The following is a 26,492-nucleotide window of genomic DNA, read 5'->3' on the forward strand; positions in this document are numbered from 1 at the left end:
CACTTGCTCCTCGGCCGACCAGGTAGGAACAATCGGGCCCTATTCAGTGGCTGCTTTGTCTTTTACTCTGTGCAAAAGACTAGGGGTCTTGAGGCTTTGTTCTGACCGCTCATTTGGTGTAGAGGTTTTTTTCAAGCAATTCTCCCAGTTGGCCCAATCCCAGAGCCATCTCAAAGTGGAGTTCACTTTCACTCTCTTTTCGCAGACTAAAAGCCAGAGTTTTATCTCAGAAGCTAAGCAGAGTCGGGCCTGGTTAGTACTTGGATGGGAGACCGCCTGCGAATACCAGGTGCTGTAAGCCTTTTGGCTTCTCCAGGCGCATGCAGTTTGACTGCGTCAAATGCAAAGGCAGTCCCTGTTTGACTTTTTGGAACTGCTCCTTTGTCAGGACAAAGTTAAATGTATGAGGATCAAAGGCAACCATGACCTGGGACATCTCAGCAGATCCAGGATCAGCAAGATGGATCACAGGGTGATCATCAGATGTTTCAACAAAAGACATGCAGAGAGAAAAATTCTTACAGCACCTGGTATTCCCAAGCGGTCTCCCATCCAAGTACTAACCAGGCCCGACCCTGCTTGGCTTCCGAGATCGGACGAGATCGGGCGTGTTCAGGGCGGTGTGGCCGTAAGCCACAGTCCCTGTGACAAATATGTGTTATATAGGTGCTGGAACCATACGTTTCCCCTATTTTACCAGAGAGTCGGCTTGAGAGGCTGATGTTGAGCCTGCACATCGACTTCCCTGATGTGATTGTTCTCTGCAGCTGAAAATGGGACTCTCAGATAACTTAGTGTGTGTCTGTCAAGCTCCTCTGTTCCCTGTGTGTTGTTTTGTGTTCATGGTCATACAGAGAAACCAGGGAAGCTCAATCCCACGACATGCTCATAAGCTGCGTCTTTTCTAAACATTATAGTTCTATGTTAGAAGTCAGAATACAACGGCTCCCTGAAACTACCACCCTGTACCGCTGGTTTTGTTATTTCACAAGAGTTGGGAAGAGTGCACCGTTCCCGGCGGCACCGCAGTACCGGGTCGATGCGTGGAGTGAACGGAGCAAGCCCCTTTGTCAACCCCTCTGCCTAAAAATCCATTTAATATGTAGTCCTCATATAGAGGACGTATCAGATATTAAACTGATAAGAACAGATACTACACTTGATCTTAGCCAAAAGGCCGAGAAGCGATAACCCTCCACTGTTTCACGTCCGAGGGCCCTTCCTGGCACAATGCGCACTTGTGGCGGTGCTCTTTTTTCGCCTACAAAGCGTCACTTTGCACCTCCGCCCACCCGCTGCAGTGAGCACTCTTCAGCCGTTTCAGATGGTACAACTTTGCACTCCCGCCCGCTCCACTGAGCACCATTCAAACAACAATTTAGCGCCTCCAGCTTTGAACATGGGCACGGTCTCAACACATAGGGTGACTCTACTCCGAGAAGTCACTCGGCACAGCAAGAAGATTTCCTTTGCACAGACAGAATGGGCTTCACCCGCAAAGGTAAAGCCTTCCAAAAATAGAAACAACTCATTAATGTTGCTCTCCACGGAAGTCTTTAGTAAAAGGCGAAAGACTTGTACGTTATGAAGAGAAACCAGAGTACGAGTATTTGACACTGCGGGAGCAGTGCATCAGGCCAGTTGGCATAGCCACCTTCCCCATGGTGAGCTTTGCTTGGTTGAGACACTTGCTCCTCGGCCGACCAGGTAGGAACAATCGGGCCCTATTCAGTGGCTGCTTTGTCTTTTACTCTGTGCAAAAGACTAGGGGTCTTGAGGCTTTGTTCTGACCGCTCATTTGGTGTAGAGGTTTTTTTCAAGCAATTCTCCCAGTTGGCCCAATCCCAGAGCCATCTCAAAGTGGAGTTCACTTTCACTCTCTTTTCGCAGACTAAAAGCCAGAGTTTTATCTCAGAAGCTAAGCAGAGTCGGGCCTGGTTAGTACTTGGATGGGAGACCGCCTGCGAATACCAGGTGCTGTAAGCCTTTTGGCTTCTCCAGGCGCATGCAGTTTGACTGCGTCAAATGCAAAGGCAGTCCCTGTTTGACTTTTTGGAACTGCTCCTTTGTCAGGACAAAGTTAAATGTATGAGGATCAAAGGCAACCATGACCTGGGACATCTCAGCAGATCCAGGATCAGCAAGATGGATCACAGGGTGATCATCAGATGTTTCAACAAAAGACATGCAGAGAGAAAAATGCTTACAGCACCTGGTATTCCCAAGCGGTCTCCCATCCAAGTACTAACCAGGCCCGACCCTGCTTGGCTTCCGAGATCGGACGAGATCGGGCGTGTTCAGGGCGGTGTGGCCGTAAGCCACAGTCCCTGTGACAAATATGTGTTATATAGGTGCTGGAACCATACGTTTCCCCTATTTTACCAGAGAGTCGGCTTGAGAGGCTGATGTTGAGCCTGCACATCGACTTCCCTGATGTGATTGTTCTCTGCAGCTGAAAATGGGACTCTCAGATAACTTAGTGTGTGTGTGTCAAGCTCCTCTGTTCCCTGTGTGTTGTTTTGTGTTCATGGTCATACAGAGAAACCAGGGAAGCTCAATCCCACGACATGCTCATAAGCTGCGTCTTTTCTAAACATTATAGTTCTATGTTAGAAGTCAGAATACAACGGCTCCCTGAAACTACCACCCTGTACCGCTGGTTTTGTTATTTCACAAGAGTTGGGAAGAGTGCACCGTTCCCGGCGGCACCGCAGTACCGGGTCGATGCGTGGAGTGAACGGAGCAAGCCCCTTTGTCAACCCCTGTGCCTAAAAATCCATTTAATATGTAGTCCTCATATAGAGGACGTATCAGATATTAAACTGATAAGAACAGATACTACACTTGATCTTAGCCAAAAGGCCGAGAAGCGATAACCCTCCACTGTTTCACGTCCGAGGGCCCTTCCTGGCACAATGCGCACTTGTGGCGGTGCTCTTTTTTCGCCTACAAAGCGTCACTTTGCACCTCCGCCCACCCGCTGCAGTGAGCACTCTTCAGCCGTTTCAGATGGTACAACTTTGCACTCCCGCCCGCTCCACTGAGCACCATTCAAACAACAATTTAGCGCCTCCAGCTTTGAACATGGGCACGGTCTCAACACATAGGGTGACTCTACTCCGAGAAGTCACTCGGCACAGCAAGAAGATTTCCTTTGCACAGACAGAATGGGCTTCACCCGCAAAGGTAAAGCCTTCCAAAAATAGAAACAACTCATTAATGTTGCTCTCCACGGAAGTCTTTAGTAAAAGGCGAAAGACTTGTACGTTATGAAGAGAAACCAGAGTACGAGTATTTGACACTGCGGGAGCAGTGCATCAGGCCAGTTGGCATAGCCACCTTCCCCATGGTGAGCTTTGCTTGGTTGAGACACTTGCTCCTCGGCCGACCAGGTAGGAACAATCGGGCCCTATTCAGTGGCTGCTTTGTCTTTTACTCTGTGCAAAAGACTAGGGGTCTTGAGGCTTTGTTCTGACCGCTCATTTGGTGTAGAGGTTTTTTTCAAGCAATTCTCCCAGTTGGCCCAATCCCAGAGCCATCTCAAAGTGGAGTTCACTTTCACTCTCTTTTCGCAGACTAAAAGCCAGAGTTTTATCTCAGAAGCTAAGCAGAGTCGGGCCTGGTTAGTACTTGGATGGGAGACCGCCTGCGAATACCAGGTGCTGTAAGCCTTTTGGCTTCTCCAGGCGCATGCAGTTTGACTGCGTCAAATGCAAAGGCAGTCCCTGTTTGACTTTTTGGAACTGCTCCTTTGTCAGGACAAAGTTAAATGTATGAGGATCAAAGGCAACCATGACCTGGGACATCTCAGCAGATCCAGGATCAGCAAGATGGATCACAGGGTGATCATCAGATGTTTCAACAAAAGACATGCAGAGAGAAAAATGCTTACAGCACCTGGTATTCCCAAGCGGTCTCCCATCCAAGTACTAACCAGGCCCGACCCTGCTTGGCTTCCGAGATCGGACGAGATCGGGCGTGTTCAGGGCGGTGTGGCCGTAAGCCACAGTCCCTGTGACAAATATGTGTTATATAGGTGCTGGAACCATACGTTTCCCCTATTTTACCAGAGAGTCGGCTTGAGAGGCTGATGTTGAGCCTGCACATCGACTTCCCTGATGTGATTGTTCTCTGCAGCTGAAAATGGGACTCTCAGATAACTTAGTGTGTGTCTGTCAAGCTCCTCTGTTCCCTGTGTGTTGTTTTGTGTTCATGGTCATACAGAGAAACCAGGGAAGCTCAATCCCACGACATGCTCATAAGCTGCGTCTTTTCTAAACATTATAGTTCTATGTTAGAAGTCAGAATACAACGGCTCCCTGAAACTACCACCCTGTACCGCTGGTTTTGTTATTTCACAAGAGTTGGGAAGAGTGCACCGTTCCCGGCGGCACCGCAGTACCGGGTCGATGCGTGGAGTGAACGGAGCAAGCCCCTTTGTCAACCCCTGTGCCTAAAAATCCATTTAATATGTAGTCCTCATATAGAGGACGTATCAGATATTAAACTGATAAGAACAGATACTACACTTGATCTTAGCCAAAAGGCCGAGAAGCGATAACCCTCCACTGTTTCACGTCCGAGGGCCCTTCCTGGCACAATGCGCACTTGTGGCGGTGCTCTTTTTTCGCCTACAAAGCGTCACTTTGCACCTCCGCCCACCCGCTGCAGTGAGCACTCTTCAGCCGTTTCAGATGGTACAACTTTGCACTCCCGCCCGCTCCACTGAGCACCATTCAAACAACAATTTAGCGCCTCCAGCTTTGAACATGGGCACGGTCTCAACACATAGGGTGACTCTACTCCGAGAAGTCACTCGGCACAGCAAGAAGATTTCCTTTGCACAGACAGAATGGGCTTCACCCGCAAAGGTAAAGCCTTCCAAAAATAGAAACAACTCATTAATGTTGCTCTCCACGGAAGTCTTTAGTAAAAGGCGAAAGACTTGTACGTTATGAAGAGAAACCAGAGTACGAGTATTTGACACTGCGGGAGCAGTGCATCAGGCCAGTTGGCATAGCCACCTTCCCCATGGTGAGCTTTGCTTGGTTGAGACACTTGCTCCTCGGCCGACCAGGTAGGAACAATCGGGCCCTATTCAGTGGCTGCTTTGTCTTTTACTCTGTGCAAAAGACTAGGGGTCTTGAGGCTTTGTTCTGACCGCTCATTTGGTGTAGAGGTTTTTTTCAAGCAATTCTCCCAGTTGGCCCAATCCCAGAGCCATCTCAAAGTGGAGTTCACTTTCACTCTCTTTTCGCAGACTAAAAGCCAGAGTTTTATCTCAGAAGCTAAGCAGAGTCGGGCCTGGTTAGTACTTGGATGGGAGACCGCCTGCGAATACCAGGTGCTGTAAGCCTTTTGGCTTCTCCAGGCGCATGCAGTTTGACTGCGTCAAATGCAAAGGCAGTCCCTGTTTGACTTTTTGGAACTGCTCCTTTGTCAGGACAAAGTTAAATGTATGAGGATCAAAGGCAACCATGACCTGGGACATCTCAGCAGATCCAGGATCAGCAAGATGGATCACAGGGTGATCATCAGATGTTTCAACAAAAGACATGCAGAGAGAAAAATGCTTACAGCACCTGGTATTCCCAAGCGGTCTCCCATCCAAGTACTAACCAGGCCCGACCCTGCTTGGCTTCCGAGATCGGACGAGATCGGGCGTGTTCAGGGCGGTGTGGCCGTAAGCCACAGTCCCTGTGACAAATATGTGTTATATAGGTGCTGGAACCATACGTTTCCCCTATTTTACCAGAGAGTCGGCTTGAGAGGCTGATGTTGAGCCTGCACATCGACTTCCCTGATGTGATTGTTCTCTGCAGCTGAAAATGGGACTCTCAGATAACTTAGTGTGTGTCTGTCAAGCTCCTCTGTTCCCTGTGTGTTGTTTTGTGTTCATGGTCATACAGAGAAACCAGGGAAGCTCAATCCCACGACATGCTCATAAGCTGCGTCTTTTCTAAACATTATAGTTCTATGTTAGAAGTCAGAATACAACGGCTCCCTGAAACTACCACCCTGTACCGCTGGTTTTGTTATTTCACAAGAGTTGGGAAGAGTGCACCGTTCCCGGCGGCACCGCAGTACCGGGTCGATGCGTGGAGTGAACGGAGCAAGCCCCTTTGTCAACCCCTGTGCCTAAAAATCCATTTAATATGTAGTCCTCATATAGAGGACGTATCAGATATTAAACTGATAAGAACAGATACTACACTTGATCTTAGCCAAAAGGCCGAGAAGCGATAACCCTCCACTGTTTCACGTCCGAGGGCCCTTCCTGGCACAATGCGCACTTGTGGCGGTGCTCTTTTTTCGCCTACAAAGCGTCACTTTGCACCTCCGCCCACCCGCTGCAGTGAGCACTCTTCAGCCGTTTCAGATGGTACAACTTTGCACTCCCGCCCGCTCCACTGAGCACCATTCAAACAACAATTTAGCGCCTCCAGCTTTGAACATGGGCACGGTCTCAACACATAGGGTGACTCTACTCCGAGAAGTCACTCGGCACAGCAAGAAGATTTCCTTTGCACAGACAGAATGGGCTTCACCCGCAAAGGTAAAGCCTTCCAAAAATAGAAACAACTCATTAATGTTGCTCTCCACGGAAGTCTTTAGTAAAAGGCGAAAGACTTGTACGTTATGAAGAGAAACCAGAGTACGAATATTTGACACTGCGGGAGCAGTGCATCAGGCCAGTTGGCATAGCCACCTTCCTCATGGTGAGCTTTGCTTGGTTGAGACACTTGCTCCTCGGCCGACCAGGTAGGAACAATCGGGCCCTATTCAGTGGCTGCTTTGTCTTTTACTCTGTGCAAAAGACTAGGGGTCTTGAGGCTTTGTTCTGACCGCTCATTTGGTGTAGAGGTTTTTTTCAAGCAATTCTCCCAGTTGGCCCAATCCCAGAGCCATCTCAAAGTGGAGTTCACTTTCACTCTCTTTTCGCAGACTAAAAGCCAGAGTTTTATCTCAGAAGCTAAGCAGAGTCGGGCCTGGTTAGTACTTGGATGGGAGACCGCCTGCGAATACCAGGTGCTGTAAGCCTTTTGGCTTCTCCAGGCGCATGCAGTTTGACTGCGTCAAATGCAAAGGCAGTCCCTGTTTGACTTTTTGGAACTGCTCCTTTGTCAGGACAAAGTTAAATGTATGAGGATCAAAGGCAACCATGACCTGGGACATCTCAGCAGATCCAGGATCAGCAAGATGGATCACAGGGTGATCATCAGATGTTTCAACAAAAGACATGCAGAGAGAAAAATTCTTACAGCACCTGGTATTCCCAAGCGGTCTCCCATCCAAGTACTAACCAGGCCCGACCCTGCTTGGCTTCCGAGATCGGACGAGATCGGGCGTGTTCAGGGCGGTGTGGCCGTAAGCCACAGTCCCTGTGACAAATATGTGTTATATAGGTGCTGGAACCATACGTTTCCCCTATTTTACCAGAGAGTCGGCTTGAGAGGCTGATGTTGAGCCTGCACATCGACTTCCCTGATGTGATTGTTCTCTGCAGCTGAAAATGGGACTCTCAGATAACTTAGTGTGTGTCTGTCAAGCTCCTCTGTTCCCTGTGTGTTGTTTTGTGTTCATGGTCATACAGAGAAACCAGGGAAGCTCAATCCCACGACATGCTCATAAGCTGCGTCTTTTCTAAACATTATAGTTCTATGTTAGAAGTCAGAATACAACGGCTCCCTGAAACTACCACCCTGTACCGCTGGTTTTGTTATTTCACAAGAGTTGGGAAGAGTGCACCGTTCCCGGCGGCACCGCAGTACCGGGTCGATGCGTGGAGTGAACGGAGCAAGCCCCTTTGTCAACCCCTCTGCCTAAAAATCCATTTAATATGTAGTCCTCATATAGAGGACGTATCAGATATTAAACTGATAAGAACAGATACTACACTTGATCTTAGCCAAAAGGCCGAGAAGCGATAACCCTCCACTGTTTCACGTCCGAGGGCCCTTCCTGGCACAATGCGCACTTGTGGCGGTGCTCTTTTTTCGCCTACAAAGCGTCACTTTGCACCTCCGCCCACCCGCTGCAGTGAGCACTCTTCAGCCGTTTCAGATGGTACAACTTTGCACTCCCGCCCGCTCCACTGAGCACCATTCAAACAACAATTTAGCGCCTCCAGCTTTGAACATGGGCACGGTCTCAACACATAGGGTGACTCTACTCCGAGAAGTCACTCGGCACAGCAAGAAGATTTCCTTTGCACAGACAGAATGGGCTTCACCCGCAAAGGTAAAGCCTTCCAAAAATAGAAACAACTCATTAATGTTGCTCTCCACGGAAGTCTTTAGTAAAAGGCGAAAGACTTGTACGTTATGAAGAGAAACCAGAGTACGAGTATTTGACACTGCGGGAGCAGTGCATCAGGCCAGTTGGCATAGCCACCTTCCCCATGGTGAGCTTTGCTTGGTTGAGACACTTGCTCCTCGGCCGACCAGGTAGGAACAATCGGGCCCTATTCAGTGGCTGCTTTGTCTTTTACTCTGTGCAAAAGACTAGGGGTCTTGAGGCTTTGTTCTGACCGCTCATTTGGTGTAGAGGTTTTTTTCAAGCAATTCTCCCAGTTGGCCCAATCCCAGAGCCATCTCAAAGTGGAGTTCACTTTCACTCTCTTTTCGCAGACTAAAAGCCAGAGTTTTATCTCAGAAGCTAAGCAGAGTCGGGCCTGGTTAGTACTTGGATGGGAGACCGCCTGCGAATACCAGGTGCTGTAAGCCTTTTGGCTTCTCCAGGCGCATGCAGTTTGACTGCGTCAAATGCAAAGGCAGTCCCTGTTTGACTTTTTGGAACTGCTCCTTTGTCAGGACAAAGTTAAATGTATGAGGATCAAAGGCAACCATGACCTGGGACATCTCAGCAGATCCAGGATCAGCAAGATGGATCACAGGGTGATCATCAGATGTTTCAACAAAAGACATGCAGAGAGAAAAATGCTTACAGCACCTGGTATTCCCAAGCGGTCTCCCATCCAAGTACTAACCAGGCCCGACCCTGCTTGGCTTCCGAGATCGGACGAGATCGGGCGTGTTCAGGGCGGTGTGGCCGTAAGCCACAGTCCCTGTGACAAATATGTGTTATATAGGTGCTGGAACCATACGTTTCCCCTATTTTACCAGAGAGTCGGCTTGAGAGGCTGATGTTGAGCCTGCACATCGACTTCCCTGATGTGATTGTTCTCTGCAGCTGAAAATGGGACTCTCAGATAACTTAGTGTGTGTGTGTCAAGCTCCTCTGTTCCCTGTGTGTTGTTTTGTGTTCATGGTCATACAGAGAAACCAGGGAAGCTCAATCCCACGACATGCTCATAAGCTGCGTCTTTTCTAAACATTATAGTTCTATGTTAGAAGTCAGAATACAACGGCTCCCTGAAACTACCACCCTGTACCGCTGGTTTTGTTATTTCACAAGAGTTGGGAAGAGTGCACCGTTCCCGGCGGCACCGCAGTACCGGGTCGATGCGTGGAGTGAACGGAGCAAGCCCCTTTGTCAACCCCTGTGCCTAAAAATCCATTTAATATGTAGTCCTCATATAGAGGACGTATCAGATATTAAACTGATAAGAACAGATACTACACTTGATCTTAGCCAAAAGGCCGAGAAGCGATAACCCTCCACTGTTTCACGTCCGAGGGCCCTTCCTGGCACAATGCGCACTTGTGGCGGTGCTCTTTTTTCGCCTACAAAGCGTCACTTTGCACCTCCGCCCACCCGCTGCAGTGAGCACTCTTCAGCCGTTTCAGATGGTACAACTTTGCACTCCCGCCCGCTCCACTGAGCACCATTCAAACAACAATTTAGCGCCTCCAGCTTTGAACATGGGCACGGTCTCAACACATAGGGTGACTCTACTCCGAGAAGTCACTCGGCACAGCAAGAAGATTTCCTTTGCACAGACAGAATGGGCTTCACCCGCAAAGGTAAAGCCTTCCAAAAATAGAAACAACTCATTAATGTTGCTCTCCACGGAAGTCTTTAGTAAAAGGCGAAAGACTTGTACGTTATGAAGAGAAACCAGAGTACGAGTATTTGACACTGCGGGAGCAGTGCATCAGGCCAGTTGGCATAGCCACCTTCCCCATGGTGAGCTTTGCTTGGTTGAGACACTTGCTCCTCGGCCGACCAGGTAGGAACAATCGGGCCCTATTCAGTGGCTGCTTTGTCTTTTACTCTGTGCAAAAGACTAGGGGTCTTGAGGCTTTGTTCTGACCGCTCATTTGGTGTAGAGGTTTTTTTCAAGCAATTCTCCCAGTTGGCCCAATCCCAGAGCCATCTCAAAGTGGAGTTCACTTTCACTCTCTTTTCGCAGACTAAAAGCCAGAGTTTTATCTCAGAAGCTAAGCAGAGTCGGGCCTGGTTAGTACTTGGATGGGAGACCGCCTGCGAATACCAGGTGCTGTAAGCCTTTTGGCTTCTCCAGGCGCATGCAGTTTGACTGCGTCAAATGCAAAGGCAGTCCCTGTTTGACTTTTTGGAACTGCTCCTTTGTCAGGACAAAGTTAAATGTATGAGGATCAAAGGCAACCATGACCTGGGACATCTCAGCAGATCCAGGATCAGCAAGATGGATCACAGGGTGATCATCAGATGTTTCAACAAAAGACATGCAGAGAGAAAAATGCTTACAGCACCTGGTATTCCCAAGCGGTCTCCCATCCAAGTACTAACCAGGCCCGACCCTGCTTGGCTTCCGAGATCGGACGAGATCGGGCGTGTTCAGGGCGGTGTGGCCGTAAGCCACAGTCCCTGTGACAAATATGTGTTATATAGGTGCTGGAACCATACGTTTCCCCTATTTTACCAGAGAGTCGGCTTGAGAGGCTGATGTTGAGCCTGCACATCGACTTCCCTGATGTGATTGTTCTCTGCAGCTGAAAATGGGACTCTCAGATAACTTAGTGTGTGTGTGTCAAGCTCCTCTGTTCCCTGTGTGTTGTTTTGTGTTCATGGTCATACAGAGAAACCAGGGAAGCTCAATCCCACGACATGCTCATAAGCTGCGTCTTTTCTAAACATTATAGTTCTATGTTAGAAGTCAGAATACAACGGCTCCCTGAAACTACCACCCTGTACCGCTGGTTTTGTTATTTCACAAGAGTTGGGAAGAGTGCACCGTTCCCGGCGGCACCGCAGTACCGGGTCGATGCGTGGAGTGAACGGAGCAAGCCCCTTTGTCAACCCCTGTGCCTAAAAATCCATTTAATATGTAGTCCTCATATAGAGGACGTATCAGATATTAAACTGATAAGAACAGATACTACACTTGATCTTAGCCAAAAGGCCGAGAAGCGATAACCCTCCACTGTTTCACGTCCGAGGGCCCTTCCTGGCACAATGCGCACTTGTGGCGGTGCTCTTTTTTCGCCTACAAAGCGTCACTTTGCACCTCCGCCCACCCGCTGCAGTGAGCACTCTTCAGCCGTTTCAGATGGTACAACTTTGCACTCCCGCCCGCTCCACTGAGCACCATTCAAACAACAATTTAGCGCCTCCAGCTTTGAACATGGGCACGGTCTCAACACATAGGGTGACTCTACTCCGAGAAGTCACTCGGCACAGCAAGAAGATTTCCTTTGCACAGACAGAATGGGCTTCACCCGCAAAGGTAAAGCCTTCCAAAAATAGAAACAACTCATTAATGTTGCTCTCCACGGAAGTCTTTAGTAAAAGGCGAAAGACTTGTACGTTATGAAGAGAAACCAGAGTACGAGTATTTGACACTGCGGGAGCAGTGCATCAGGCCAGTTGGCATAGCCACCTTCCCCATGGTGAGCTTTGCTTGGTTGAGACACTTGCTCCTCGGCCGACCAGGTAGGAACAATCGGGCCCTATTCAGTGGCTGCTTTGTCTTTTACTCTGTGCAAAAGACTAGGGGTCTTGAGGCTTTGTTCTGACCGCTCATTTGGTGTAGAGGTTTTTTTCAAGCAATTCTCCCAGTTGGCCCAATCCCAGAGCCATCTCAAAGTGGAGTTCACTTTCACTCTCTTTTCGCAGACTAAAAGCCAGAGTTTTATCTCAGAAGCTAAGCAGAGTCGGGCCTGGTTAGTACTTGGATGGGAGACCGCCTGCGAATACCAGGTGCTGTAAGCCTTTTGGCTTCTCCAGGCGCATGCAGTTTGACTGCGTCAAATGCAAAGGCAGTCCCTGTTTGACTTTTTGGAACTGCTCCTTTGTCAGGACAAAGTTAAATGTATGAGGATCAAAGGCAACCATGACCTGGGACATCTCAGCAGATCCAGGATCAGCAAGATGGATCACAGGGTGATCATCAGATGTTTCAACAAAAGACATGCAGAGAGAAAAATGCTTACAGCACCTGGTATTCCCAAGCGGTCTCCCATCCAAGTACTAACCAGGCCCGACCCTGCTTGGCTTCCGAGATCGGACGAGATCGGGCGTGTTCAGGGCGGTGTGGCCGTAAGCCACAGTCCCTGTGACAAATATGTGTTATATAGGTGCTGGAACCATACGTTTCCCCTATTTTACCAGAGAGTCGGCTTGAGAGGCTGATGTTGAGCCTGCACATCGACTTCCCTGATGTGATTGTTCTCTGCAGCTGAAAATGGGACTCTCAGATAACTTAGTGTGTGTCTGTCAAGCTCCTCTGTTCCCTGTGTGTTGTTTTGTGTTCATGGTCATACAGAGAAACCAGGGAAGCTCAATCCCACGACATGCTCATAAGCTGCGTCTTTTCTAAACATTATAGTTCTATGTTAGAAGTCAGAATACAACGGCTCCCTGAAACTACCACCCTGTACCGCTGGTTTTGTTATTTCACAAGAGTTGGGAAGAGTGCACCGTTCCCGGCGGCACCGCAGTACCGGGTCGATGCGTGGAGTGAACGGAGCAAGCCCCTTTGTCAACCCCTGTGCCTAAAAATCCATTTAATATGTAGTCCTCATATAGAGGACGTATCAGATATTAAACTGATAAGAACAGATACTACACTTGATCTTAGCCAAAAGGCCGAGAAGCGATAACCCTCCACTGTTTCACGTCCGAGGGCCCTTCCTGGCACAATGCGCACTTGTGGCGGTGCTCTTTTTTCGCCTACAAAGCGTCACTTTGCACCTCCGCCCACCCGCTGCAGTGAGCACTCTTCAGCCGTTTCAGATGGTACAACTTTGCACTCCCGCCCGCTCCACTGAGCACCATTCAAACAACAATTTAGCGCCTCCAGCTTTGAACATGGGCACGGTCTCAACACATAGGGTGACTCTACTCCGAGAAGTCACTCGGCACAGCAAGAAGATTTCCTTTGCACAGACAGAATGGGCTTCACCCGCAAAGGTAAAGCCTTCCAAAAATAGAAACAACTCATTAATGTTGCTCTCCACGGAAGTCTTTAGTAAAAGGCGAAAGACTTGTACGTTATGAAGAGAAACCAGAGTACGAGTATTTGACACTGCGGGAGCAGTGCATCAGGCCAGTTGGCATAGCCACCTTCCCCATGGTGAGCTTTGCTTGGTTGAGACACTTGCTCCTCGGCCGACCAGGTAGGAACAATCGGGCCCTATTCAGTGGCTGCTTTGTCTTTTACTCTGTGCAAAAGACTAGGGGTCTTGAGGCTTTGTTCTGACCGCTCATTTGGTGTAGAGGTTTTTTTCAAGCAATTCTCCCAGTTGGCCCAATCCCAGAGCCATCTCAAAGTGGAGTTCACTTTCACTCTCTTTTCGCAGACTAAAAGCCAGAGTTTTATCTCAGAAGCTAAGCAGAGTCGGGCCTGGTTAGTACTTGGATGGGAGACCGCCTGCGAATACCAGGTGCTGTAAGCCTTTTGGCTTCTCCAGGCGCATGCAGTTTGACTGCGTCAAATGCAAAGGCAGTCCCTGTTTGACTTTTTGGAACTGCTCCTTTGTCAGGACAAAGTTAAATGTATGAGGATCAAAGGCAACCATGACCTGGGACATCTCAGCAGATCCAGGATCAGCAAGATGGATCACAGGGTGATCATCAGATGTTTCAACAAAAGACATGCAGAGAGAAAAATGCTTACAGCACCTGGTATTCCCAAGCGGTCTCCCATCCAAGTACTAACCAGGCCCGACCCTGCTTGGCTTCCGAGATCGGACGAGATCGGGCGTGTTCAGGGCGGTGTGGCCGTAAGCCACAGTCCCTGTGACAAATATGTGTTATATAGGTGCTGGAACCATACGTTTCCCCTATTTTACCAGAGAGTCGGCTTGAGAGGCTGATGTTGAGCCTGCACATCGACTTCCCTGATGTGATTGTTCTCTGCAGCTGAAAATGGGACTCTCAGATAACTTAGTGTGTGTCTGTCAAGCTCCTCTGTTCCCTGTGTGTTGTTTTGTGTTCATGGTCATACAGAGAAACCAGGGAAGCTCAATCCCACGACATGCTCATAAGCTGCGTCTTTTCTAAACATTATAGTTCTATGTTAGAAGTCAGAATACAACGGCTCCCTGAAACTACCACCCTGTACCGCTGGTTTTGTTATTTCACAAGAGTTGGGAAGAGTGCACCGTTCCCGGCGGCACCGCAGTACCGGGTCGATGCGTGGAGTGAACGGAGCAAGCCCCTTTGTCAACCCCTGTGCCTAAAAATCCATTTAATATGTAGTCCTCATATAGAGGACGTATCAGATATTAAACTGATAAGAACAGATACTACACTTGATCTTAGCCAAAAGGCCGAGAAGCGATAACCCTCCACTGTTTCACGTCCGAGGGCCCTTCCTGGCACAATGCGCACTTGTGGCGGTGCTCTTTTTTCGCCTACAAAGCGTCACTTTGCACCTCCGCCCACCCGCTGCAGTGAGCACTCTTCAGCCGTTTCAGATGGTACAACTTTGCACTCCCGCCCGCTCCACTGAGCACCATTCAAACAACAATTTAGCGCCTCCAGCTTTGAACATGGGCACGGTCTCAACACATAGGGTGACTCTACTCCGAGAAGTCACTCGGCACAGCAAGAAGATTTCCTTTGCACAGACAGAATGGGCTTCACCCGCAAAGGTAAAGCCTTCCAAAAATAGAAACAACTCATTAATGTTGCTCTCCACGGAAGTCTTTAGTAAAAGGCGAAAGACTTGTACGTTATGAAGAGAAACCAGAGTACGAGTATTTGACACTGCGGGAGCAGTGCATCAGGCCAGTTGGCATAGCCACCTTCCCCATGGTGAGCTTTGCTTGGTTGAGACACTTGCTCCTCGGCCGACCAGGTAGGAACAATCGGGCCCTATTCAGTGGCTGCTTTGTCTTTTACTCTGTGCAAAAGACTAGGGGTCTTGAGGCTTTGTTCTGACCGCTCATTTGGTGTAGAGGTTTTTTTCAAGCAATTCTCCCAGTTGGCCCAATCCCAGAGCCATCTCAAAGTGGAGTTCACTTTCACTCTCTTTTCGCAGACTAAAAGCCAGAGTTTTATCTCAGAAGCTAAGCAGAGTCGGGCCTGGTTAGTACTTGGATGGGAGACCGCCTGCGAATACCAGGTGCTGTAAGCCTTTTGGCTTCTCCAGGCGCATGCAGTTTGACTGCGTCAAATGCAAAGGCAGTCCCTGTTTGACTTTTTGGAACTGCTCCTTTGTCAGGACAAAGTTAAATGTATGAGGATCAAAGGCAACCATGACCTGGGACATCTCAGCAGATCCAGGATCAGCAAGATGGATCACAGGGTGATCATCAGATGTTTCAACAAAAGACATGCAGAGAGAAAAATGCTTACAGCACCTGGTATTCCCAAGCGGTCTCCCATCCAAGTACTAACCAGGCCCGACCCTGCTTGGCTTCCGAGATCGGACGAGATCGGGCGTGTTCAGGGCGGTGTGGCCGTAAGCCACAGTCCCTGTGACAAATATGTGTTATATAGGTGCTGGAACCATACGTTTCCCCTATTTTACCAGAGAGTCGGCTTGAGAGGCTGATGTTGAGCCTGCACATCGACTTCCCTGATGTGATTGTTCTCTGCAGCTGAAAATGGGACTCTCAGATAACTTAGTGTGTGTGTGTCAAGCTCCTCTGTTCCCTGTGTGTTGTTTTGTGTTCATGGTCATACAGAGAAACCAGGGAAGCTCAATCCCACGACATGCTCATAAGCTGCGTCTTTTCTAAACATTATAGTTCTATGTTAGAAGTCAGAATACAACGGCTCCCTGAAACTACCACCCTGTACCGCTGGTTTTGTTATTTCACAAGAGTTGGGAAGAGTGCACCGTTCCCGGCGGCACCGCAGTACCGGGTCGATGCGTGGAGTGAACGGAGCAAGCCCCTTTGTCAACCCCTGTGCCTAAAAATCCATTTAATATGTAGTCCTCATATAGAGGACGTATCAGATATTAAACTGATAAGAACAGATACTACACTTGATCTTAGCCAAAAGGCCGAGAAGCGATAACCCTCCACTGTTTCACGTCCGAGGGCCCTTCCTGGCACAATGCGCACTTGTGGCGGTGCTCTTTTTTCGCCTACAAAGCGTCACTTTGCACCTCCGCCCACCCGCTGCAGTGAGCACTCTTCAGCCGTTTCAGATGGTACAACTTTGCACTCCCGCCCGCTCCACTGAGCACCATTCAAACAACAATTTAGCGCCTCCAGCTTTGAACATGGGCACGGTCTCAACACATAGGGTGACTCTACTCCGAGAAGTCACTCGGCACAGCAAGAAGATTTCCTTTGCACAGACAGAATGGGCTTCACCCGCAAAGGTAAAGCCTTCCAAAAATAGAAACAACTCATTAATGTTGCTCTCCACGGAAGTCTTTAGTAAAAGGCGAAAGACTTGTACGTTATGAAGAGAAACCAGAGTACGAGTATTTGACACTGCGGGAGCAGTGCATCAGGCCAGTTGGCATAGCCACCTTCCCCATGGTGAGCTTTGCTTGGTTGAGACACTTGCTCCTCGGCCGACCAGGTAGGAACAATCGGGCCCTATTCAGTGGCTGCTTTGTCTTTTACTCTGTGCAAAAGACTAGGGGTCTTGAGGCTTTGTTCTGACCGCTCATTTGGTGTAGAGGTTTTTTTCAAGCAATTCTCCCAGTTGGCCCAATCCCAGAGCCATCTCAAAGTGGAGTTCACTTTCACTCTCTTTTCGCAGACTAAAAGCCAGAGTTTTATCTCAGAAGCTAAGCAGAGTCGGGCCTGGTTAGTACTTGGATGGGAGACCGCCTGCGAATACCAGGTGCTGTAAGCCTTTTGGCTTCTCCAGGCGCATGCAGTTTGACTGCGTCAAATGCAAAGGCAGTCCCTGTTTGACTTTTTGGAACTGCTCCTTTGTCAGGACAAAGTTAAATGTATGAGGATCAAAGGCAACCATGACCTGGGACATCTCAGCAGATCCAGGATCAGCAAGATGGATCACAGGGTGATCATCAGATGTTTCAACAAAAGACATGCAGAGAGAAAAATGCTTACAGCACCTGGTATTCCCAAGCGGTCTCCCATCCAAGTACTAACCAGGCCCGACCCTGCTTGGCTTCCGAGATCGGACGAGATCGGGCGTGTTCAGGGCGGTGTGGCCGTAAGCCACAGTCCCTGTGACAAATATGTGTTATATAGGTGCTGGAACCATACGTTTCCCCTATTTTACCAGAGAGTCGGCTTGAGAGGCTGATGTTGAGCCTGCACATCGACTTCCCTGATGTGATTGTTCTCTGCAGCTGAAAATGGGACTCTCAGATAACTTAGTGTGTGTCTGTCAAGCTCCTCTGTTCCCTGTGTGTTGTTTTGTGTTCATGGTCATACAGAGAAACCAGGGAAGCTCAATCCCACGACATGCTCATAAGCTGCGTCTTTTCTAAACATTATAGTTCTATGTTAGAAGTCAGAATACAACGGCTCCCTGAAACTACCACCCTGTACCGCTGGTTTTGTTATTTCACAAGAGTTGGGAAGAGTGCACCGTTCCCGGCGGCACCGCAGTACCGGGTCGATGCGTGGAGTGAACGGAGCAAGCCCCTTTGTCAACCCCTGTGCCTAAAAATCCATTTAATATGTAGTCCTCATATAGAGGACGTATCAGATATTAAACTGATAAGAACAGATACTACACTTGATCTTAGCCAAAAGGCCGAGAAGCGATAACCCTCCACTGTTTCACGTCCGAGGGCCCTTCCTGGCACAATGCGCACTTGTGGCGGTGCTCTTTTTTCGCCTACAAAGCGTCACTTTGCACCTCCGCCCACCCGCTGCAGTGAGCACTCTTCAGCCGTTTCAGATGGTACAACTTTGCACTCCCGCCCGCTCCACTGAGCACCATTCAAACAACAATTTAGCGCCTCCAGCTTTGAACATGGGCACGGTCTCAACACATAGGGTGACTCTACTCCGAGAAGTCACTCGGCACAGCAAGAAGATTTCCTTTGCACAGACAGAATGGGCTTCACCCGCAAAGGTAAAGCCTTCCAAAAATAGAAACAACTCATTAATGTTGCTCTCCACGGAAGTCTTTAGTAAAAGGCGAAAGACTTGTACGTTATGAAGAGAAACCAGAGTACGAGTATTTGACACTGCGGGAGCAGTGCATCAGGCCAGTTGGCATAGCCACCTTCCCCATGGTGAGCTTTGCTTGGTTGAGACACTTGCTCCTCGGCCGACCAGGTAGGAACAATCGGGCCCTATTCAGTGGCTGCTTTGTCTTTTACTCTGTGCAAAAGACTAGGGGTCTTGAGGCTTTGTTCTGACCGCTCATTTGGTGTAGAGGTTTTTTTCAAGCAATTCTCCCAGTTGGCCCAATCCCAGAGCCATCTCAAAGTGGAGTTCACTTTCACTCTCTTTTCGCAGACTAAAAGCCAGAGTTTTATCTCAGAAGCTAAGCAGAGTCGGGCCTGGTTAGTACTTGGATGGGAGACCGCCTGCGAATACCAGGTGCTGTAAGCCTTTTGGCTTCTCCAGGCGCATGCAGTTTGACTGCGTCAAATGCAAAGGCAGTCCCTGTTTGACTTTTTGGAACTGCTCCTTTGTCAGGACAAAGTTAAATGTATGAGGATCAAAGGCAACCATGACCTGGGACATCTCAGCAGATCCAGGATCAGCAAGATGGATCACAGGGTGATCATCAGATGTTTCAACAAAAGACATGCAGAGAGAAAAATGCTTACAGCACCTGGTATTCCCAAGCGGTCTCCCATCCAAGTACTAACCAGGCCCGACCCTGCTTGGCTTCCGAGATCGGACGAGATCGGGCGTGTTCAGGGCGGTGTGGCCGTAAGCCACAGTCCCTGTGACAAATATGTGTTATATAGGTGCTGGAACCATACGTTTCCCCTATTTTACCAGAGAGTCGGCTTGAGAGGCTGATGTTGAGCCTGCACATCGACTTCCCTGATGTGATTGTTCTCTGCAGCTGAAAATGGGACTCTCAGATAACTTAGTGTGTGTGTGTCAAGCTCCTCTGTTCCCTGTGTGTTGTTTTGTGTTCATGGTCATACAGAGAAACCAGGGAAGCTCAATCCCACGACATGCTCATAAGCTGCGTCTTTTCTAAACATTATAGTTCTATGTTAGAAGTCAGAATACAACGGCTCCCTGAAACTACCACCCTGTACCGCTGGTTTTGTTATTTCACAAGAGTTGGGAAGAGTGCACCGTTCCCGGCGGCACCGCAGTACCGGGTCGATGCGTGGAGTGAACGGAGCAAGCCCCTTTGTCAACCCCTGTGCCTAAAAATCCATTTAATATGTAGTCCTCATATAGAGGACGTATCAGATATTAAACTGATAAGAACAGATACTACACTTGATCTTAGCCAAAAGGCCGAGAAGCGATAACCCTCCACTGTTTCACGTCCGAGGGCCCTTCCTGGCACAATGCGCACTTGTGGCGGTGCTCTTTTTTCGCCTACAAAGCGTCACTTTGCACCTCCGCCCACCCGCTGCAGTGAGCACTCTTCAGCCGTTTCAGATGGTACAACTTTGCACTCCCGCCCGCTCCACTGAGCACCATTCAAACAACAATTTAGCGCCTCCAGCTTTGAACATGGGCACGGTCTCAACACATAGGGTGACTCTACTCCGAGAAGTCACTCGGCACAGCAAGAAGATTTCCTTTGCACAGACAGAATGGGCTTCACCCGCAAAGGTAAAGCCTTCCAAAAATAGAAACAACTCATTAATGTTGCTCTCCACGGAAGTCTTTAGTAAAAGGCGAAAGACTTGTACGTTATGAAGAGAAACCAGAGTACGAGTATTTGACACTGCGGGAGCAGTGCATCAGGCCAGTTGGCATAGCCACCTTCCCCATGGTGAGCTTTGCTTGGTTGAGACACTTGCTCCTCGGCCGACCAGGTAGGAACAATCGGGCCCTATTCAGTGGCTGCTTTGTCTTTTACTCTGTGCAAAAGACTAGGGGTCTTGAGGCTTTGTTCTGACCGCTCATTTGGTGTAGAGGTTTTTTTCAAGCAATTCTCCCAGTTGGCCCAATCCCAGAGCCATCTCAAAGTGGAGTTCACTTTCACTCTCTTTTCGCAGACTAAAAGCCAGAGTTTTATCTCAGAAGCTAAGCAGAGTCGGGCCTGGTTAGTACTTGGATGGGAGACCGCCTGCGAATACCAGGTGCTGTAAGCCTTTTGGCTTCTCCAGGCGCATGCAGTTTGACTGCGTCAAATGCAAAGGCAGTCCCTGTTTGACTTTTTGGAACTGCTCCTTTGTCAGGACAAAGTTAAATGTATGAGGATCAAAGGCAACCATGACCTGGGACATCTCAGCAGATCCAGGATCAGCAAGATGGATCACAGGGTGATCATCAGATGTTTCAACAAAAGACATGCAGAGAGAAAAATGCTTACAGCACCTGGTATTCCCAAGCGGTCTCCCATCCAAGTACTAACCAGGCCCGACCCTGCTTGGCTTCCGAGATCGGACGAGATCGGGCGTGTTCAGGGCGGTGTGGCCGTAAGCCACAGTCCCTGTGACAAATATGTGTTATATAGGTGCTGGAACCATACGTTTCCCCTATTTTACCAGAGAGTCGGCTTGAGAGGCTGATGTTGAGCCTGCACATCGACTTCCCTGATGTGATTGTTCTCTGCAGCTGAAAATGGGACTCTCAGATAACTTAGTGTGTGTCTGTCAAGCTCCTCTGTTCCCTGTGTGTTGTTTTGTGTTCATGGTCATACAGAGAAACCAGGGAAGCTCAATCCCACGACATGCTCATAAGCTGCGTCTTTTCTAAACATTATAGTTCTATGTTAGAAGTCAGAATACAACGGCTCCCTGAAACTACCACCCTGTACCGCTGGTTTTGTTATTTCACAAGAGTTGGGAAGAGTGCACCGTTCCCGGCGGCACCGCAGTACCGGGTCGATGCGTGGAGTGAACGGAGCAAGCCCCTTTGTCAACCCCTGTGCCTAAAAATCCATTTAATATGTAGTCCTCATATAGAGGACGTATCAGATATTAAACTGATAAGAACAGATACTACACTTGATCTTAGCCAAAAGGCCGAGAAGCGATAACCCTCCACTGTTTCACGTCCGAGGGCCCTTCCTGGCACAATGCGCACTTGTGGCGGTGCTCTTTTTTCGCCTACAAAGCGTCACTTTGCACCTCCGCCCACCCGCTGCAGTGAGCACTCTTCAGCCGTTTCAGATGGTACAACTTTGCACTCCCGCCCGCTCCACTGAGCACCATTCAAACAACAATTTAGCGCCTCCAGCTTTGAACATGGGCACGGTCTCAACACATAGGGTGACTCTACTCCGAGAAGTCACTCGGCACAGCAAGAAGATTTCCTTTGCACAGACAGAATGGGCTTCACCCGCAAAGGTAAAGCCTTCCAAAAATAGAAACAACTCATTAATGTTGCTCTCCACGGAAGTCTTTAGTAAAAGGCGAAAGACTTGTACGTTATGAAGAGAAACCAGAGTACGAGTATTTGACACTGCGGGAGCAGTGCATCAGGCCAGTTGGCATAGCCACCTTCCCCATGGTGAGCTTTGCTTGGTTGAGACACTTGCTCCTCGGCCGACCAGGTAGGAACAATCGGGCCCTATTCAGTGGCTGCTTTGTCTTTTACTCTGTGCAAAAGACTAGGGGTCTTGAGGCTTTGTTCTGACCGCTCATTTGGTGTAGAGGTTTTTTTCAAGCAATTCTCCCAGTTGGCCCAATCCCAGAGCCATCTCAAAGTGGAGTTCACTTTCACTCTCTTTTCGCAGACTAAAAGCCAGAGTTTTATCTCAGAAGCTAAGCAGAGTCGGGCCTGGTTAGTACTTGGATGGGAGACCGCCTGCGAATACCAGGTGCTGTAAGCCTTTTGGCTTCTCCAGGCGCATGCAGTTTGACTGCGTCAAATGCAAAGGCAGTCCCTGTTTGACTTTTTGGAACTGCTCCTTTGTCAGGACAAAGTTAAATGTATGAGGATCAAAGGCAACCATGACCTGGGACATCTCAGCAGATCCAGGATCAGCAAGATGGATCACAGGGTGATCATCAGATGTTTCAACAAAAGACATGCAGAGAGAAAAATGCTTACAGCACCTGGTATTCCCAAGCGGTCTCCCATCCAAGTACTAACCAGGCCCGACCCTGCTTGGCTTCCGAGATCGGACGAGATCGGGCGTGTTCAGGGCGGTGTGGCCGTAAGCCACAGTCCCTGTGACAAATATGTGTTATATAGGTGCTGGAACCATACGTTTCCCCTATTTTACCAGAGAGTCGGCTTGAGAGGCTGATGTTGAGCCTGCACATCGACTTCCCTGATGTGATTGTTCTCTGCAGCTGAAAATGGGACTCTCAGATAACTTAGTGTGTGTCTGTCAAGCTCCTCTGTTCCCTGTGTGTTGTTTTGTGTTCATGGTCATACAGAGAAACCAGGGAAGCTCAATCCCACGACATGCTCATAAGCTGCGTCTTTTCTAAACATTATAGTTCTATGTTAGAAGTCAGAATACAACGGCTCCCTGAAACTACCACCCTGTACCGCTGGTTTTGTTATTTCACAAGAGTTGGGAAGAGTGCACCGTTCCCGGCGGCACCGCAGTACCGGGTCGATGCGTGGAGTGAACGGAGCAAGCCCCTTTGTCAACCCCTGTGCCTAAAAATCCATTTAATATGTAGTCCTCATATAGAGGACGTATCAGATATTAAACTGATAAGAACAGATACTACACTTGATCTTAGCCAAAAGGCCGAGAAGCGATAACCCTCCACTGTTTCACGTCCGAGGGCCCTTCCTGGCACAATGCGCACTTGTGGCGGTGCTCTTTTTTCGCCTACAAAGCGTCACTTTGCACCTCCGCCCACCCGCTGCAGTGAGCACTCTTCAGCCGTTTCAGATGGTACAACTTTGCACTCCCGCCCGCTCCACTGAGCACCATTCAAACAACAATTTAGCGCCTCCAGCTTTGAACATGGGCACGGTCTCAACACATAGGGTGACTCTACTCCGAGAAGTCACTCGGCACAGCAAGAAGATTTCCTTTGCACAGACAGAATGGGCTTCACCCGCAAAGGTAAAGCCTTCCAAAAATAGAAACAACTCATTAATGTTGCTCTCCACGGAAGTCTTTAGTAAAAGGCGAAAGACTTGTACGTTATGAAGAGAAACCAGAGTACGAGTATTTGACACTGCGGGAGCAGTGCATCAGGCCAGTTGGCATAGCCACCTTCCCCATGGTGAGCTTTGCTTGGTTGAGACACTTGCTCCTCGGCCGACCAGGTAGGAACAATCGGGCCCTATTCAGTGGCTGCTTTGTCTTTTACTCTGTGCAAAAGACTAGGGGTCTTGAGGCTTTGTTCTGACCGCTCATTTGGTGTAGAGGTTTTTTTCAAGCAATTCTCCCAGTTGGCCCAATCCCAGAGCCATCTCAAAGTGGAGTTCACTTTCACTCTCTTTTCGCAGACTAAAAGCCAGAGTTTTATCTCAGAAGCTAAGCAGAGTCGGGCCTGGTTAGAACTTGGATGGGAGACCGCCTGCGAATACCAGGTGCTGTAAGCCTTTTGGCTTCTCCAGGCGCATGCAGTTTGACTGCGTCAAATGCAAAGGCAGTCCCTGTTTGACTTTTTGGAACTGCTCCTTTGTCAGGACAAAGTTAAATGTATGAGGATCAAAGGCAACCATGACCTGGGACATCTCAGCAGATCCAGGATCAGCAAGATGGATCACAGGGTGATCATCAGATGTTTCAACAAAAGACATGCAGAGAGAAAAATGCTTACAGCACCTGGTATTCCCAAGCGGTCTCCCATCCAAGTACTAACCAGGCCCGACCCTGCTTGGCTTCCGAGATCGGACGAGATCGGGCGTGTTCAGGGCGGTGTGGCCGTAAGCCACAGTCCCTGTGACAAATATGTGTTATATAGGTGCTGGAACCATACGTTTCCCCTATTTTACCAGAGAGTCGGCTTGAGAGGCTGATGTTGAGCCTGCACATCGACTTCCCTGATGTGATTGTTCTCTGCAGCTGAAAATGGGACTCTCAGATAACTTAGTGTGTGTGTGTCAAGCTCCTCTGTTCCCTGTGTGTTGTTTTGTGTTCATGGTCATACAGAGAAACCAGGGAAGCTCAATCCCACGACATGCTCATAAGCTGCGTCTTTTCTAAACATTATAGTTCTATGTTAGAAGTCAGAATACAACGGCTCCCTGAAACTACCACCCTGTACCGCTGGTTTTGTTATTTCACAAGAGTTGGGAAGAGTGCACCGTTCCCGGCGGCACCGCAGTACCGGGTCGATGCGTGGAGTGAACGGAGCAAGCCCCTTTGTCAACCCCTGTGCCTAAAAATCCATTTAATATGTAGTCCTCATATAGAGGACGTATCAGATATTAAACTGATAAGAACAGATACTACACTTGATCTTAGCCAAAAGGCCGAGAAGCGATAACCCTCCACTGTTTCACGTCCGAGGGCCCTTCCTGGCACAATGCGCACTTGTGGCGGTGCTCTTTTTTCGCCTACAAAGCGTCACTTTGCACCTCCGCCCACCCGCTGCAGTGAGCACTCTTCAGCCGTTTCAGATGGTACAACTTTGCACTCCCGCCCGCTCCACTGAGCACCATTCAAACAACAATTTAGCGCCTCCAGCTTTGAACATGGGCACGGTCTCAACACATAGGGTGACTCTACTCCGAGAAGTCACTCGGCACAGCAAGAAGATTTCCTTTGCACAGACAGAATGGGCTTCACCCGCAAAGGTAAAGCCTTCCAAAAATAGAAACAACTCATTAATGTTGCTCTCCACGGAAGTCTTTAGTAAAAGGCGAAAGACTTGTACGTTATGAAGAGAAACCAGAGTACGAGTATTTGACACTGCGGGAGCAGTGCATCAGGCCAGTTGGCATAGCCACCTTCCCCATGGTGAGCTTTGCTTGGTTGAGACACTTGCTCCTCGGCCGACCAGGTAGGAACAATCGGGCCCTATTCAGTGGCTGCTTTGTCTTTTACTCTGTGCAAAAGACTAGGGGTCTTGAGGCTTTGTTCTGACCGCTCATTTGGTGTAGAGGTTTTTTTCAAGCAATTCTCCCAGTTGGCCCAATCCCAGAGCCATCTCAAAGTGGAGTTCACTTTCACTCTCTTTTCGCAGACTAAAAGCCAGAGTTTTATCTCAGAAGCTAAGCAGAGTCGGGCCTGGTTAGTACTTGGATGGGAGACCGCCTGCGAATACCAGGTGCTGTAAGCCTTTTGGCTTCTCCAGGCGCATGCAGTTTGACTGCGTCAAATGCAAAGGCAGTCCCTGTTTGACTTTTTGGAACTGCTCCTTTGTCAGGACAAAGTTAAATGTATGAGGATCAAAGGCAACCATGACCTGGGACATCTCAGCAGATCCAGGATCAGCAAGATGGATCACAGGGTGATCATCAGATGTTTCAACAAAAGACATGCAGAGAGAAAAATGCTTACAGCACCTGGTATTCCCAAGCGGTCTCCCATCCAAGTACTAACCAGGCCCGACCCTGCTTGGCTTCCGAGATCGGACGAGATCGGGCGTGTTCAGGGCGGTGTGGCCGTAAGCCACAGTCCCTGTGACAAATATGTGTTATATAGGTGCTGGAACCATACGTTTCCCCTATTTTACCAGAGAGTCGGCTTGAGAGGCTGATGTTGAGCCTGCACATCGACTTCCCTGATGTGATTGTTCTCTGCAGCTGAAAATGGGACTCTCAGATAACTTAGTGTGTGTCTGTCAAGCTCCTCTGTTCCCTGTGTGTTGTTTTGTGTTCATGGTCATACAGAGAAACCAGGGAAGCTCAATCCCACGACATGCTCATAAGCTGCGTCTTTTCTAAACATTATAGTTCTATGTTAGAAGTCAGAATACAACGGCTCCCTGAAACTACCACCCTGTACCGCTGGTTTTGTTATTTCACAAGAGTTGGGAAGAGTGCACCGTTCCCGGCGGCACCGCAGTACCGGGTCGATGCGTGGAGTGAACGGAGCAAGCCCCTTTGTCAACCCCTGTGCCTAAAAATCCATTTAATATGTAGTCCTCATATAGAGGACGTATCAGATATTAAACTGATAAGAACAGATACTACACTTGATCTTAGCCAAAAGGCCGAGAAGCGATAACCCTCCACTGTTTCACGTCCGAGGGC

At 49.0% G+C, this 26,492-nt stretch overlaps 47 non-coding genes across 47 annotated transcripts; all 47 read right to left on the reverse strand.

Moving 5' to 3' along the window:
• Positions 1 to 515: 515 nt before the first annotated feature.
• LOC142400920 (5S ribosomal RNA) lies at positions 516 to 634 on the reverse strand. Its single transcript, XR_012772999.1, has one exon. It is a non-coding gene; the product is annotated as a 5S ribosomal RNA (ribosomal RNA).
• A 364-nt stretch (positions 635 to 998) lies between these two features.
• LOC142369377 (U2 spliceosomal RNA) lies at positions 999 to 1,189 on the reverse strand. The gene has a single exon (XR_012767600.1). It is a non-coding gene; the product is annotated as a U2 spliceosomal RNA (small nuclear RNA).
• A 302-nt stretch (positions 1,190 to 1,491) lies between these two features.
• LOC142371797 (U5 spliceosomal RNA) lies at positions 1,492 to 1,604 on the reverse strand. Its single transcript, XR_012768124.1, has one exon. It is a non-coding gene; the product is annotated as a U5 spliceosomal RNA (small nuclear RNA).
• Positions 1,605 to 2,200: 596 nt separating this feature from the next.
• On the reverse strand, positions 2,201 to 2,319 carry LOC142375092 (5S ribosomal RNA). The gene has a single exon (XR_012768876.1). It is a non-coding gene; the product is annotated as a 5S ribosomal RNA (ribosomal RNA).
• A 364-nt stretch (positions 2,320 to 2,683) lies between these two features.
• On the reverse strand, positions 2,684 to 2,874 carry LOC142369647 (U2 spliceosomal RNA). Its single transcript, XR_012767667.1, has one exon. It is a non-coding gene; the product is annotated as a U2 spliceosomal RNA (small nuclear RNA).
• Positions 2,875 to 3,176: 302 nt separating this feature from the next.
• LOC142371804 (U5 spliceosomal RNA) lies at positions 3,177 to 3,289 on the reverse strand. Its single transcript, XR_012768126.1, has one exon. It is a non-coding gene; the product is annotated as a U5 spliceosomal RNA (small nuclear RNA).
• Positions 3,290 to 3,885: 596 nt separating this feature from the next.
• Positions 3,886 to 4,004, reverse strand: LOC142375099 (5S ribosomal RNA). Its single transcript, XR_012768877.1, has one exon. It is a non-coding gene; the product is annotated as a 5S ribosomal RNA (ribosomal RNA).
• Positions 4,005 to 4,368: 364 nt separating this feature from the next.
• LOC142369649 (U2 spliceosomal RNA) lies at positions 4,369 to 4,559 on the reverse strand. The gene has a single exon (XR_012767668.1). It is a non-coding gene; the product is annotated as a U2 spliceosomal RNA (small nuclear RNA).
• Positions 4,560 to 4,861: 302 nt separating this feature from the next.
• LOC142371817 (U5 spliceosomal RNA) lies at positions 4,862 to 4,974 on the reverse strand. Its single transcript, XR_012768128.1, has one exon. It is a non-coding gene; the product is annotated as a U5 spliceosomal RNA (small nuclear RNA).
• A 596-nt stretch (positions 4,975 to 5,570) lies between these two features.
• LOC142375104 (5S ribosomal RNA) lies at positions 5,571 to 5,689 on the reverse strand. The gene has a single exon (XR_012768878.1). It is a non-coding gene; the product is annotated as a 5S ribosomal RNA (ribosomal RNA).
• A 364-nt stretch (positions 5,690 to 6,053) lies between these two features.
• On the reverse strand, positions 6,054 to 6,244 carry LOC142369650 (U2 spliceosomal RNA). The gene has a single exon (XR_012767669.1). It is a non-coding gene; the product is annotated as a U2 spliceosomal RNA (small nuclear RNA).
• A 302-nt stretch (positions 6,245 to 6,546) lies between these two features.
• LOC142371822 (U5 spliceosomal RNA) lies at positions 6,547 to 6,659 on the reverse strand. The gene has a single exon (XR_012768129.1). It is a non-coding gene; the product is annotated as a U5 spliceosomal RNA (small nuclear RNA).
• A 596-nt stretch (positions 6,660 to 7,255) lies between these two features.
• Positions 7,256 to 7,374, reverse strand: LOC142400924 (5S ribosomal RNA). The gene has a single exon (XR_012773000.1). It is a non-coding gene; the product is annotated as a 5S ribosomal RNA (ribosomal RNA).
• A 364-nt stretch (positions 7,375 to 7,738) lies between these two features.
• On the reverse strand, positions 7,739 to 7,929 carry LOC142369383 (U2 spliceosomal RNA). Its single transcript, XR_012767601.1, has one exon. It is a non-coding gene; the product is annotated as a U2 spliceosomal RNA (small nuclear RNA).
• Positions 7,930 to 8,231: 302 nt separating this feature from the next.
• Positions 8,232 to 8,344, reverse strand: LOC142371827 (U5 spliceosomal RNA). The gene has a single exon (XR_012768130.1). It is a non-coding gene; the product is annotated as a U5 spliceosomal RNA (small nuclear RNA).
• A 596-nt stretch (positions 8,345 to 8,940) lies between these two features.
• LOC142375111 (5S ribosomal RNA) lies at positions 8,941 to 9,059 on the reverse strand. Its single transcript, XR_012768879.1, has one exon. It is a non-coding gene; the product is annotated as a 5S ribosomal RNA (ribosomal RNA).
• A 364-nt stretch (positions 9,060 to 9,423) lies between these two features.
• LOC142369654 (U2 spliceosomal RNA) lies at positions 9,424 to 9,614 on the reverse strand. The gene has a single exon (XR_012767670.1). It is a non-coding gene; the product is annotated as a U2 spliceosomal RNA (small nuclear RNA).
• Positions 9,615 to 9,916: 302 nt separating this feature from the next.
• On the reverse strand, positions 9,917 to 10,029 carry LOC142371835 (U5 spliceosomal RNA). Its single transcript, XR_012768131.1, has one exon. It is a non-coding gene; the product is annotated as a U5 spliceosomal RNA (small nuclear RNA).
• Positions 10,030 to 10,625: 596 nt separating this feature from the next.
• LOC142375117 (5S ribosomal RNA) lies at positions 10,626 to 10,744 on the reverse strand. Its single transcript, XR_012768880.1, has one exon. It is a non-coding gene; the product is annotated as a 5S ribosomal RNA (ribosomal RNA).
• A 364-nt stretch (positions 10,745 to 11,108) lies between these two features.
• Positions 11,109 to 11,299, reverse strand: LOC142369659 (U2 spliceosomal RNA). Its single transcript, XR_012767674.1, has one exon. It is a non-coding gene; the product is annotated as a U2 spliceosomal RNA (small nuclear RNA).
• Positions 11,300 to 11,601: 302 nt separating this feature from the next.
• On the reverse strand, positions 11,602 to 11,714 carry LOC142371843 (U5 spliceosomal RNA). The gene has a single exon (XR_012768132.1). It is a non-coding gene; the product is annotated as a U5 spliceosomal RNA (small nuclear RNA).
• Positions 11,715 to 12,310: 596 nt separating this feature from the next.
• LOC142375123 (5S ribosomal RNA) lies at positions 12,311 to 12,429 on the reverse strand. Its single transcript, XR_012768881.1, has one exon. It is a non-coding gene; the product is annotated as a 5S ribosomal RNA (ribosomal RNA).
• Positions 12,430 to 12,793: 364 nt separating this feature from the next.
• On the reverse strand, positions 12,794 to 12,984 carry LOC142369665 (U2 spliceosomal RNA). Its single transcript, XR_012767675.1, has one exon. It is a non-coding gene; the product is annotated as a U2 spliceosomal RNA (small nuclear RNA).
• A 302-nt stretch (positions 12,985 to 13,286) lies between these two features.
• Positions 13,287 to 13,399, reverse strand: LOC142371850 (U5 spliceosomal RNA). Its single transcript, XR_012768133.1, has one exon. It is a non-coding gene; the product is annotated as a U5 spliceosomal RNA (small nuclear RNA).
• Positions 13,400 to 13,995: 596 nt separating this feature from the next.
• On the reverse strand, positions 13,996 to 14,114 carry LOC142375127 (5S ribosomal RNA). Its single transcript, XR_012768882.1, has one exon. It is a non-coding gene; the product is annotated as a 5S ribosomal RNA (ribosomal RNA).
• Positions 14,115 to 14,478: 364 nt separating this feature from the next.
• LOC142369669 (U2 spliceosomal RNA) lies at positions 14,479 to 14,669 on the reverse strand. Its single transcript, XR_012767676.1, has one exon. It is a non-coding gene; the product is annotated as a U2 spliceosomal RNA (small nuclear RNA).
• Positions 14,670 to 14,971: 302 nt separating this feature from the next.
• LOC142371858 (U5 spliceosomal RNA) lies at positions 14,972 to 15,084 on the reverse strand. Its single transcript, XR_012768134.1, has one exon. It is a non-coding gene; the product is annotated as a U5 spliceosomal RNA (small nuclear RNA).
• Positions 15,085 to 15,680: 596 nt separating this feature from the next.
• LOC142375139 (5S ribosomal RNA) lies at positions 15,681 to 15,799 on the reverse strand. The gene has a single exon (XR_012768884.1). It is a non-coding gene; the product is annotated as a 5S ribosomal RNA (ribosomal RNA).
• A 364-nt stretch (positions 15,800 to 16,163) lies between these two features.
• Positions 16,164 to 16,354, reverse strand: LOC142369674 (U2 spliceosomal RNA). The gene has a single exon (XR_012767677.1). It is a non-coding gene; the product is annotated as a U2 spliceosomal RNA (small nuclear RNA).
• Positions 16,355 to 16,656: 302 nt separating this feature from the next.
• Positions 16,657 to 16,769, reverse strand: LOC142371865 (U5 spliceosomal RNA). The gene has a single exon (XR_012768135.1). It is a non-coding gene; the product is annotated as a U5 spliceosomal RNA (small nuclear RNA).
• A 596-nt stretch (positions 16,770 to 17,365) lies between these two features.
• LOC142375143 (5S ribosomal RNA) lies at positions 17,366 to 17,484 on the reverse strand. Its single transcript, XR_012768885.1, has one exon. It is a non-coding gene; the product is annotated as a 5S ribosomal RNA (ribosomal RNA).
• A 364-nt stretch (positions 17,485 to 17,848) lies between these two features.
• Positions 17,849 to 18,039, reverse strand: LOC142369679 (U2 spliceosomal RNA). The gene has a single exon (XR_012767678.1). It is a non-coding gene; the product is annotated as a U2 spliceosomal RNA (small nuclear RNA).
• A 302-nt stretch (positions 18,040 to 18,341) lies between these two features.
• LOC142371873 (U5 spliceosomal RNA) lies at positions 18,342 to 18,454 on the reverse strand. Its single transcript, XR_012768136.1, has one exon. It is a non-coding gene; the product is annotated as a U5 spliceosomal RNA (small nuclear RNA).
• A 596-nt stretch (positions 18,455 to 19,050) lies between these two features.
• Positions 19,051 to 19,169, reverse strand: LOC142375149 (5S ribosomal RNA). The gene has a single exon (XR_012768886.1). It is a non-coding gene; the product is annotated as a 5S ribosomal RNA (ribosomal RNA).
• A 364-nt stretch (positions 19,170 to 19,533) lies between these two features.
• LOC142369691 (U2 spliceosomal RNA) lies at positions 19,534 to 19,724 on the reverse strand. The gene has a single exon (XR_012767681.1). It is a non-coding gene; the product is annotated as a U2 spliceosomal RNA (small nuclear RNA).
• A 302-nt stretch (positions 19,725 to 20,026) lies between these two features.
• LOC142371881 (U5 spliceosomal RNA) lies at positions 20,027 to 20,139 on the reverse strand. Its single transcript, XR_012768137.1, has one exon. It is a non-coding gene; the product is annotated as a U5 spliceosomal RNA (small nuclear RNA).
• Positions 20,140 to 20,735: 596 nt separating this feature from the next.
• LOC142375154 (5S ribosomal RNA) lies at positions 20,736 to 20,854 on the reverse strand. The gene has a single exon (XR_012768887.1). It is a non-coding gene; the product is annotated as a 5S ribosomal RNA (ribosomal RNA).
• Positions 20,855 to 21,218: 364 nt separating this feature from the next.
• LOC142369697 (U2 spliceosomal RNA) lies at positions 21,219 to 21,409 on the reverse strand. Its single transcript, XR_012767683.1, has one exon. It is a non-coding gene; the product is annotated as a U2 spliceosomal RNA (small nuclear RNA).
• A 302-nt stretch (positions 21,410 to 21,711) lies between these two features.
• On the reverse strand, positions 21,712 to 21,824 carry LOC142371892 (U5 spliceosomal RNA). Its single transcript, XR_012768139.1, has one exon. It is a non-coding gene; the product is annotated as a U5 spliceosomal RNA (small nuclear RNA).
• Positions 21,825 to 22,420: 596 nt separating this feature from the next.
• Positions 22,421 to 22,539, reverse strand: LOC142375161 (5S ribosomal RNA). The gene has a single exon (XR_012768889.1). It is a non-coding gene; the product is annotated as a 5S ribosomal RNA (ribosomal RNA).
• Positions 22,540 to 22,903: 364 nt separating this feature from the next.
• LOC142369704 (U2 spliceosomal RNA) lies at positions 22,904 to 23,094 on the reverse strand. Its single transcript, XR_012767684.1, has one exon. It is a non-coding gene; the product is annotated as a U2 spliceosomal RNA (small nuclear RNA).
• Positions 23,095 to 23,396: 302 nt separating this feature from the next.
• LOC142371900 (U5 spliceosomal RNA) lies at positions 23,397 to 23,509 on the reverse strand. Its single transcript, XR_012768140.1, has one exon. It is a non-coding gene; the product is annotated as a U5 spliceosomal RNA (small nuclear RNA).
• A 596-nt stretch (positions 23,510 to 24,105) lies between these two features.
• LOC142375168 (5S ribosomal RNA) lies at positions 24,106 to 24,224 on the reverse strand. Its single transcript, XR_012768890.1, has one exon. It is a non-coding gene; the product is annotated as a 5S ribosomal RNA (ribosomal RNA).
• Positions 24,225 to 24,588: 364 nt separating this feature from the next.
• LOC142369711 (U2 spliceosomal RNA) lies at positions 24,589 to 24,779 on the reverse strand. Its single transcript, XR_012767686.1, has one exon. It is a non-coding gene; the product is annotated as a U2 spliceosomal RNA (small nuclear RNA).
• A 302-nt stretch (positions 24,780 to 25,081) lies between these two features.
• Positions 25,082 to 25,194, reverse strand: LOC142371906 (U5 spliceosomal RNA). The gene has a single exon (XR_012768141.1). It is a non-coding gene; the product is annotated as a U5 spliceosomal RNA (small nuclear RNA).
• Positions 25,195 to 25,790: 596 nt separating this feature from the next.
• LOC142375171 (5S ribosomal RNA) lies at positions 25,791 to 25,909 on the reverse strand. The gene has a single exon (XR_012768891.1). It is a non-coding gene; the product is annotated as a 5S ribosomal RNA (ribosomal RNA).
• A 364-nt stretch (positions 25,910 to 26,273) lies between these two features.
• Positions 26,274 to 26,464, reverse strand: LOC142369715 (U2 spliceosomal RNA). The gene has a single exon (XR_012767687.1). It is a non-coding gene; the product is annotated as a U2 spliceosomal RNA (small nuclear RNA).
• Positions 26,465 to 26,492: the final 28 nt, after the last annotated feature.

Source organism: Odontesthes bonariensis, chromosome 2, assembly GCF_027942865.1.
Source record: "Odontesthes bonariensis isolate fOdoBon6 chromosome 2, fOdoBon6.hap1, whole genome shotgun sequence".
Taxonomy (NCBI): domain Eukaryota; kingdom Metazoa; phylum Chordata; class Actinopteri; order Atheriniformes; family Atherinopsidae; genus Odontesthes; species Odontesthes bonariensis.